Genomic DNA, 10,230 nt, shown 5'->3' on the forward strand with positions numbered 1-10,230 from the left:
GCATTAATGTCATCTAGGTTCGTGTGCTTTTCTTCCTGTGGTACCTCATTCAAAACTAATTGCAGAACACTTTCTTTTTCGCAATCAGCATTCACTTTTTCACTCTTACAACGATCACATGTCCAAACTTCTTCTTTCAAAATCAACTGTTCCAACATTTCGTATGTCATGTTTATACACCTACAGTGGTAACTATAATCACACGTGGCACATATTACAGATGCTACTATTTTACGTCCTTCCTTCTCTGATACCGTTTTATTTATACAACAGGCATGCATTCTGACTTTAGTATGTTCTTTCGTGTCATCCATCATGTACATAATTTGTGTCCACAATCACATAATTCATCCGCTTCTGGATATCTCCTTTCCCTCAGGTTATACGACTTGTTTTCTCCTGGGTCACTTCTCACTCCGCCGTGATCGAAACTTCTTCTCAACACAAGTTTCTAGGTCCTAGATCAACGGTCGCCAATTTTGTAATGCCCTCTCTCTGGACTGCTTATATTTGTTGGCTGATGATATGACAGATCACAAAGTGATTAATTTCATCAGCTTTGCAGATTGTAGACTGCAGATAAGTTGCATCACGCAGGAAAGCCACACCAGGAGAAGAAAACATAAAGCATTATAACATATCAGGAATACTTAACGATCACTCTTTATTTAGCTCCAATTAGGTTAAGGGGCGTATGCAGTTTCTGATGCGACATATGATTCCACGTACAACTCACGTTTACATTAGCCATCAAGCGCCTAAGGAGAATCATTATTTTACGTATACAATACACATAATTATCATAGCTTATTTCATATTTTATTCATTTATTTATTCACTTCATCAAATATTTATATCTACTATAATTAATAATCTTCGTCGCAGAATATATCATAAATGATCTCCTGTAACAACATGAAGCACACTAGACAAACAATTACATTAATATAAAACCAACGCATTGTACAACAGAATCAGCCCCTGAGTGTCAATATTAAAACTGTGACTGCTATTGCCAATTGTTTAACCTAATTTTGGATTAAACAGCAAGTTCCTGATATGGTTATCAAATATACAAATACGAGGAAAGGAATATATTCCATTCACGGAATCCTTACGGATTCCGGACGTTTAGATTTAGCTGGACATTATTTAAGCTATATTACGTCCAGAAACAATATATAAAATTTATCACTTTAGAAGGAAACGTATATGTATCACACTTCAAGACAATATATCACTCATGGATTGCTTCGCTACTTAGTGTATTCACTCAATTCTTAAATTTATTTTATGATGTCTACAATGTTGTCTATTATCGTACGTTTCGTCTGTAACATGTCTGAGTAAACCGAAGTGAGTCCTCCATCCAGTAAGTCAATTCATACGCCGACGGGGTAGTCCGATGTCAACACCATTTCTCTCTTGTATTAAACGAAATTAGTCTTAAGTTGAGCAGATGTATAATGTATCATTAGCGACAGATAGCACATGTTCGTCTCACTAGTGGGCACTCCGTATTGTTTATTCTTGTCATATCTTGGTAAAGTTAAAGATTTATTAGCGACAGCTAGCACGTGTTCGTCTCGTTAGTGGGCACTCCGTATTGTTTGATATAATCCATAGTTTATGATCTATAGTCTGTAATCGTCACGTAAGGAAAGATTAGAGTAAGGCCGCGCTAAGAAGAGCTCCGACAACTCTCACGTGCGATGAAGCGCGGTTGCCACGTTTATCTTCTGTAACAATACAATATAACAAGGAGCACATTTTGTGGGAAAAGAATCACCTATGTATTACAACAAAAATATTATTTAACATTATGCTTGACGAAAGTATTAGTCAAAAGAAACAAACAAATTAGTTTGCGTTAAGATAGTTTACAAAATCGTAAAGAAAACAACCGTTACTTCTAAACACATAGGACCTTATGCAGAATCGTTTTGACGTATGATTAGCGTCATACTAAATGTCTGACTACTGCATGGAAACATATGTTAGTCGAACTCTTTAGTATGACATCGAACTTCTTCGTGGCTAAGAGGTTAGCGTACGCCTTTGGCATGGGAGACCCGGTTCGATTCCCGGCGAGAGCTCATGTGGTATGGATTCCACGTTAATCAGTAGGTTCACGTCTCATATAGCCTCGCTGCTGAAAGAGACATTAAACTCAAAATCAACTCAACTCTTTAGTATGACACTAAACACGCGTCATAACGACTCTGCGTAAGACCCATAATGTTATATCTTTTTTTTAAAAAAATTGAAAACTACTTACGTTAGAGAATGGCTTTCACTTGTAGACAATTTAATTCCATTTACTGTGGAATTCCTACGTTTTTTTTTTTTTTTTTTTTTTTAGGATGGATAAAGTTTCCGTCGGTTCAGCGAGGTCTTTCGGCACTTCTCTTTTGTGATTCTTTCATAGTTGTAGGGCTAATGTATAAAGCTGAATCTACTCTTTCAATCACTTTGTTCATTGGCAATAAAGGACCGTCGTTACGTTCTTTTTCCAAATATTCCCTAAGATTAAACACAAATTCCCGTGCCTGAGTTGTCAAGGACACCCCCTTTCCGCACTTCAGGCATTGTGTTCAGAAACACAAACACATACACATCCTAAATTTGTATTTTAGGTCTATGTGAATAATACGATTACAAACTATGTTCCACTGATGAATGAAAATAACAACGATTACACCACAATATTCACACCAATGCACTGAGATGATAGCACAAAAAATCAAAACAATCTGTCAAAACAAAAACTTGCACAGTAATGAGTAGGTATAAATGCGACAACACTGTTCTGTTACCATGGAAACAACCTAGTGTTTCCAAATGTATTTTTGTGGGTCTAAACCTATCCTCCCCTTCACATATTGGTGAAAGAATGTTTTCTACGAAAAGACAAACATAGCTGGATCATGTTCGTTACATTCTAACTACTCAATTTCTAAATCAATCCTTATGAAAAGCTCATTATAACGGTCTCTGTAATATATAGACTATGCACATTTTTTCGATGTCAACAAATTTCTTACAAAACCAATAGAAATTCTACTAATTTCAGCCTGACATTCCAAATCACGGTTCATTGCCCTCGAACTTTAGAAGAGCCGTACAGACTCGCTACCCTCTTCGCTTTCAATTCCACGAAAACCTACTCCCTGCGGCGACAGGGAAGTAGACCGGTTGTTATTCCATGTAACCCCACTTTTATTTACGTAGCAAACTTGTCAAAGGACAGAGTTGTGTCAATAAGTGGAAAAAGAAAAAAATCATTATTGTGGCAATAACGTTAGGCCTAGTGGAATTACGTTCCGCTGGAATGTTGAGGAGTAAAGTGAAGTACGATTATTTTTTAAATATCTAGTTTCTAAATATTTCAAGTTATAATCTGATTCAATCAGTGATAAAGTAATTCGATTCCTTCATCGTTCTGTCAAGTGATCGCTTTGATTCTTCTTGCTATGACAGTTCGCAACACTGTCGTCAACTTGCACGATGTTAGATCTGTCAGAGCTCACGTTACAATGGCCTTAGTCTAATGTTACTCCTCGAAGTAATTTTCATGTCTTTAGTTAAGAAGCTACTTTTAAATCGTCTTGTTGGACGCGTCGAAGACGGTGGGCACTGCTGTTGTATTCACGCCTAGATGTGATGGTGTCAAGGGTGGAGTGTAGGTTGCTGGCTGGTCTAGTACCTCCTATAAATGTTTCTGCCATATGTATTATTACCGCCGCTGTTAAATTGTAAGCCAGGTCGAGGTGTAGCGCCCTCTTAACAGTTGGTTGCGGAAGAGTAGTGGAAACGTTATGCTTTTGGGGAGGAAGGTTAGTCGACTCAGCCGCGTAATTACTCCCTCTGCAACGAAATGTTTTGTAAGCAGTAATGTACCTTTGAATGCTCCCTTCATTAATCATAATGTAGTTCACTAAAGTCTCTATTTACTTCAAATGCTTGGTCGAGGAATGTAAACTATTGTTTAATGTATTATTAAGGATATCGTCTAAAACGCTGTTGTTATTGGCTACTTTGTTGCGTTGGTGTGAGTTTTCTAAAATTTTCAAGAGACTAAAGTACATATGTCTGGTGATTTTTTTTTTTAACTATGGCTATTGAGTCTAGCTGAACTTTATGATAGTTAACATTAATACAATTCGTGCAACTGTTTGCTGTTCGGTAAAGAGATCAAATAAATATGATATGCAGATTATATGCTGTTATTTTAGCAACGGATTTTTTCTTCTTTCCTTTCATGGTAGCGATGATACCATTAGTGTGTAAGGATCTGGAAATTAAATAGCGTTGCGCTTACTGGCCCACGATCGTAGCATAAGGAAGAAAGTAGTTTCGGCGACCCACTTGATTTTTTTTCTTTTCTTTCCTTCTTTTTTTCTTCCCTCAGTATAATTTTTGCTACGAATGAAAGTGTAAACTTGTACATTACAGATTTGGCTTTCCAGCCACGAGATCATAAGGTCGTTACAAGTATGGCTTTCCAGTTCCGGATTTTAAGGTAATGTAAAATATAACGTCTCAAGTTTACAACCCAGCATAGGGGTGTCTCAAATTACACGCACAAAACCTATCAGTGCACTTTTTTCCCTTACATGACAAATACTTTATGTTCAACACATCTATCTGCTTCTAAACTTCGAACGAACATTAGGCCTACATGACATAACAGTTTGGCTAACTGAACCTTTACCTTTATCTAATACTGGCTGACTACTTATTCGTTTAACAGTGCAATCGCTAACCCTTGCACCCTTGTTCTACATCTGCACGACCAAACTCTTCAATTGGCGCTTCAATCGATTCGATTTTTTCATCCTTAGGTATTCGTTCCTATTTACCCCCACATTCTTTCTTTACTAGTTCTAATTGTGCCTCGAGTTTATCGTCAATTTGTTTTTTTGTTGTTTCAGAAATTTTTAACGTTTTATTTTCTAAAGATTCGTTAACCCTTTCTATTTTACTTTCTAACGCTTCATTAACTTTTTCTATTTTATTTTCCAAAAATTCGCGTACATTTTGGACTTCATCTTTATTTGCTTTATTTATTTAACTTAACATTACTATCATCCATTTTGCACAACTAAACAAAAAATTCTAAACACGAGTCAGACTTATCTTTTACCTTTACGTTTCTAAGCATGAATCACTACGTTCAATTTAGCGGCCCAGGGATTCTGTGCCTGATTGGTGCGCCATTCTTGTGACCGGCCAGGTTCGGTTCTCATGTTCGGGCTGTTATTTTTATATTTAAAGATGACCTAGTGGTTAGAACGAACAAGCACTTCACTCTGCTGGTGGTAGTGGCTAGAGCTAAAAATCATGCAAACCTCCGAATTAGATCACGATCCAACATAAACTCAACTGATGTTACACTTGCGCTTACCCACCATCCTTGATAGGCCAGTTTCATGTTTACAGAGTGTATACAAATATCTGTATATAACACTAACAATCTTGCAGTGATTCCTGTAAGAGATGCTGTAAAGATAACTGGAAACAAAACAAGTACATGAAGTAAATTTTATTTGGTCAAAAACACATCATATATTGGGTTTACTTACGTGTACACCATTTACTATATTTTTATTGATAACCCTACTTGAATATATACTCAGAACCTTTTAGCCCATTTTGAATTTTATTTTAAAAAATATAAAAAAATGATGAAAGATTGATTTAAAATGAAATTATACATTGTTGCCGGCTCGTATTAATTTTGATTATATATTACCACTTGCACACGTCATTTACTTAGCACTTCACTGAACTGTAGATTAATGAAATTTTGGGGGAGGGGCCTTGGAGTGATTCCCTGTAGACGATTTTTTTACAGATTCATCTTCTTTTTAGGACGATGATGAATTCAATACTCAATTCAAGTTGTCTTGACTTGGACCCTCCAATTATACAACATGCAGCTAGATTACATGATACACAACATATTGGTAGTACGATTAAAAACTTTGTCGTTCCACTTATTATCATATTATCATTAGCGTTAGCATAATTAACTGGAATAGTAAGTTTACTGAATATTTTCGAATATATCTCATAGATTTTCGCAATGAGAATTCACATGGCTATTAACTAAGTTACTTTGTGTTCCTAAATATTTACCAACTTTCAATAAATTTTCACAATAACGTTCACATCGTGAAACTAGCTTCACAGTGGAATGTATTCATATGATTCACTTCACAAAACCATGAAGGATTACTTAATTTATCTTTGATTATTGTTACACTCGATTATCTTGTCTCTTCCTCAAATCACATCATGATGGCGCAATTGCTAGTCTTCGCGCGTAGAGTACAAAGCGTCTGTCTTCTTACGCCTAGTACTGACTACGCTTATTATTGAAAAACATTCTTTGATAGATACTATACACATTGACGAGTTTCATTCTTATTCGCCATTAAAATAACATAATCAAAGTACTAAAAATAGTAGGAATAAACATCGATTACTCTGGAATTGATTGGACTATTTTTATAAGGTCACAGTCACTTCACGTTCCTTTGTGTCTTGAGCAGGTAATGCAAGTCACCACTACACATCGTTGCCAATACGTTGAAAAAGATAGGACCATAATAATAAGGTTTGCGTCAACGTATAGTGCATAGAGCCTTATTCCACTTCAGATGACACTGACTAGGGAATTTAAAATGGAATGGGAGTGAGGGAGGACACACGCTCACAACTTGCTTCTTTCTACAGTCTCCAGACTAAATTATAAGATCTCAATTTTACAGGTAAGCCAGAAAAGATCGTTTTATCTAAAGAAAGTTGATTAATTGAGTTGAGTTGAGTTGATTTTGAGTTTAACATCCCATTCAGTTCGAGGCGATATGAGACTTTGAGACTTGGACCTACTGATTAACGTGGAATCCGAACCACATAAACTCCCGCCGGGACTTGAACCCTGGTCTCCCACGCCAAGTGTAAGAACAGGTCACAACTCCGGAAAACGATATGAACCTCCGAAAACCTTAAATAGATATTATCGAAAAATTGTTACATTACTAATATTATTGAACAATTGTATTCTTCATATAATATTTAAAAATTGTAACGTACATTAACCATGTTAATAAATTTTAAGTTTCATACTGTATTACTTTTCTGTACATTTTTATATTTGAAAATTGTAACGTACATTAACCATGTTAATAAATTTTAAATTTCATACTGTATTACTTTTCTGTACATTTTTATATTTAAAAATTGTAACGTACATTAATCATGTTAATAAATTTTAAGTTTCATACTGTATTACTTTTCTGTACATTTTTATATTTAAAAATTGTAACGCATATTAACCATGTGAATAAATTTTAAGTTTCATACTGTATTACAGGCCTGTCCATGAATTGGCTCCCGGAGCCGAAGCGCGAGCGAGCACGAGCGGAGAAAAGAGCAGGTGAACACAGATGGTGGTAGCTTCGCCCCTTCCACTGCATCCGATAAGTGTTGCCAACCACACATGATGGCAAAAAACCTACGGCCAAGCCTGGTCAGAAATTCGCACGATGTTGAAGCATTGAGCAGACGCAAGCGTGAAATGTGCAAGTGTGCTCTCCCCCTCCCCCTCCCCATTTCGAAAGCAGTGACCCGAAAACACTGAAGGAAATAAAATTGGTACGTTTTTTGGTCGAGGAAGACGCATGATAGAGGTTACAGTTAGTGTTGAAGTAACTAACAAATGAACAAGAAAGAAAGAAACTAATATTAAACATGTCAGCTTACAGACGTAAAAACGACTGCAAAAATCGGAAACGAATTGTTTCAGACCTTTTTAGCTTGCTTGCACAATTCGTGACGTTGTATTACATTATCACTCGGTCTGTAAGTTGTCACTCGCTTCATGTTTGCTCAGTTGTAAACGCCTTTCGTTCCTAGATTGATAGCAGAACGACGGGAGATTGAAAATAATAATAATAATAATAATAATAATAATAATAATAATAATAATAATAATAATAATAATAATAATAATGCGTATTATTATTATTAGTAGTAGTAGTAGTACTAGTAGTAGTAGTAGTAGTAGTAGTAGTAGTAGTAGTAGTAGTAGTAGTAGTAGTAGTAGTAGTAGTAGTAGTATTCGGACCAAAGAGGGATGAAAATGGGGATTGGAGGAAATTCATAATGAGGAATTGCATAGTTTATACCGCTCACCTAACATTGTTAGGGTCATTAGGTGTAGAAGGCTCAGGTGGGCAGGCCATGTAGCCAGAATGGAAGAAATTAGAAACGCTTTCATAATTTTAACTGAAAACCCAATTGGAAGAAGACCACTAGGAAGACCTAGGCGTAGATGAAAAGACAATATTAAGATGGATCTTGCAGAAATAAGAGTACAGAGTAGAAACTGGATCCAGTTGGCTAAAGACAGAAGTTAGTGGAAATATTTTGTAAACGCGGCATTGAACCTTCGGGTTCCATAGGGCATAGTTAGTTAGTTAGTTAGTTATTATTATCTAAAAGAAATGTTCAAATGTTGTTAAGAGACAATTACACAGAAGAACTGAGTTCCGACCAAACACTAATTTGCCGGAAGGAAATTCCAGTGCAGTCCAGCCCACTTTAAGCGTTATCCGTGCAACCCACGTTTCATGTTCAAGATATTGGGAATAATTATTCGTATCATTCAGTTGGAACGTTTCCTTCCGATTTTACTCTGTTACAGTAGCCCTACAAGATTGTGACTTTCAAAATCAATCAGTATCTATCGAAGAAAGACAAGCGTGTAGCTTCAGTCGTTGATATGATTTAACATTCTTTTTCACTTTTAACAAGCCACAGGCAAGCAACCAGCCAGGCACAATATGTTTTTCATTATTAAAAAGACACTCTTTGTTAAAAAAAACACTAATGGTAGTCACTAATGGTAACTCTTAAAAATGGAAAATCTCTTTGGCTCTCTTAATATTTTGTTTGATTCTTTGCGATCAAAGTAACTTTAAAAGTGGAGTAAGAAATATTATTCTTCCTATTGATGGTGTAATAGTGGCTTCTAATCTCCACAACCAACCCCTTGCTAAGCCTATTCGTACACACATACATTCATAAACTAATTTTCTGGAGATAATACTTAGATAATTACAAACAAGTGCTACAGTTTTTTTTTTTTTTTTTTGTCAACAGATACTCTCTTTTCCCAAAAAGCGAAACAACATAATATAACAAACCCACACTCGGATTAAGAACTTGATTATATATATATATATATATATATATATATATATATATATATATATATATATATATATATATATATATATATATATATATATATCTTGAAAACCGGTTTTCCATTGGGCAAACTAGCAAATTTTTATAAATGTAAGCGTTGGTTTGATTCCACCACATCCTTCTTTTACAAAAGGAAAGAAAAAAGAAGAAAAGGAACGTACATAGTTTATCATTTGATTGCTGTTACAAGTTTGTGTTGTCTATAGTTAACGGTTACCACATTGTAAAAAACACTTTACACTAAATGGCAATCAGTTACCATACATACTTTTTATTATTATTATTATTTGGTGGACTAGTGATTACCGCCAAGGTTGACAACACTTCCGCTCCTCGAAGGACGAAACCCGAAGATTCACGAAGCACGAACAATGGTATTTGCACGTAGAATGCTCGTGAGCGCTCACGAGGAGAGTTTCCACTATCTGCTCGCCGTGGCCAGGGCTGCTGTATTACTTTTCTGTACATTTTTATATTTAAAAATTGTAACGTACATTAACCATGTTAATAAATTTTAAGTTTCATACTGTATTACTTTTCTGTACATTTTTATATTTAAAAATTGTAACGTACATTAACCATGTTAATAAATTTTAAGTTTCATACTGTGTTACTTTTCTGTGCATTTTTAATGTTGAGGAAAAGCATTCTTGTCATTGTTATGACCATTATTGTTTCTTTATTGTTGGAGATTAATTCGTAACTTGAAAATTTAAAATATCATTCAATCATTTCGACAAATTATCTACATTTGTGTTTTAAAAGTAAAAGAGATTTGTTTGTTCGTTCGTTATTTAGTGATCTTCCTTCTTAGTAAAAGGTTGTTTACAGTTTTTTAAAAAGAAAGCGTATTTTTAAAAACCTGAGTCCAGTATTTCATTGCAATTGTTTTCTAGTGTTAAATTAGAACAAAAAATAAGTATAATGATTTACCACAGGGGAAAATCCATG

General features: G+C 35.2%; 1 protein-coding gene across 1 annotated transcript in view; it reads left to right on the forward strand.

The window, feature by feature from the left end:
• Positions 1-9,223, forward strand: part of LOC145675635 (carbohydrate sulfotransferase 11-like) — a 73,318-nt gene extending 64,095 nt beyond the window's left edge. Inside the window, exon 6 of the transcript XR_014129173.1 lies at positions 7,382-9,223. The gene's annotated coding sequence lies outside the window, so the exon portion shown is untranslated. The remainder of the gene's footprint in view (positions 1-7,381) is intronic.
• Positions 9,224-10,230: the final 1,007 nt, after the last annotated feature.

This window comes from Thermobia domestica, chromosome 18 (assembly GCF_964235325.1).
Source record: "Thermobia domestica chromosome 18, izTheDome1.hap1.1, whole genome shotgun sequence".
Classification (NCBI taxonomy): Eukaryota; Metazoa; Arthropoda; class Insecta; order Zygentoma; family Lepismatidae; genus Thermobia; species Thermobia domestica.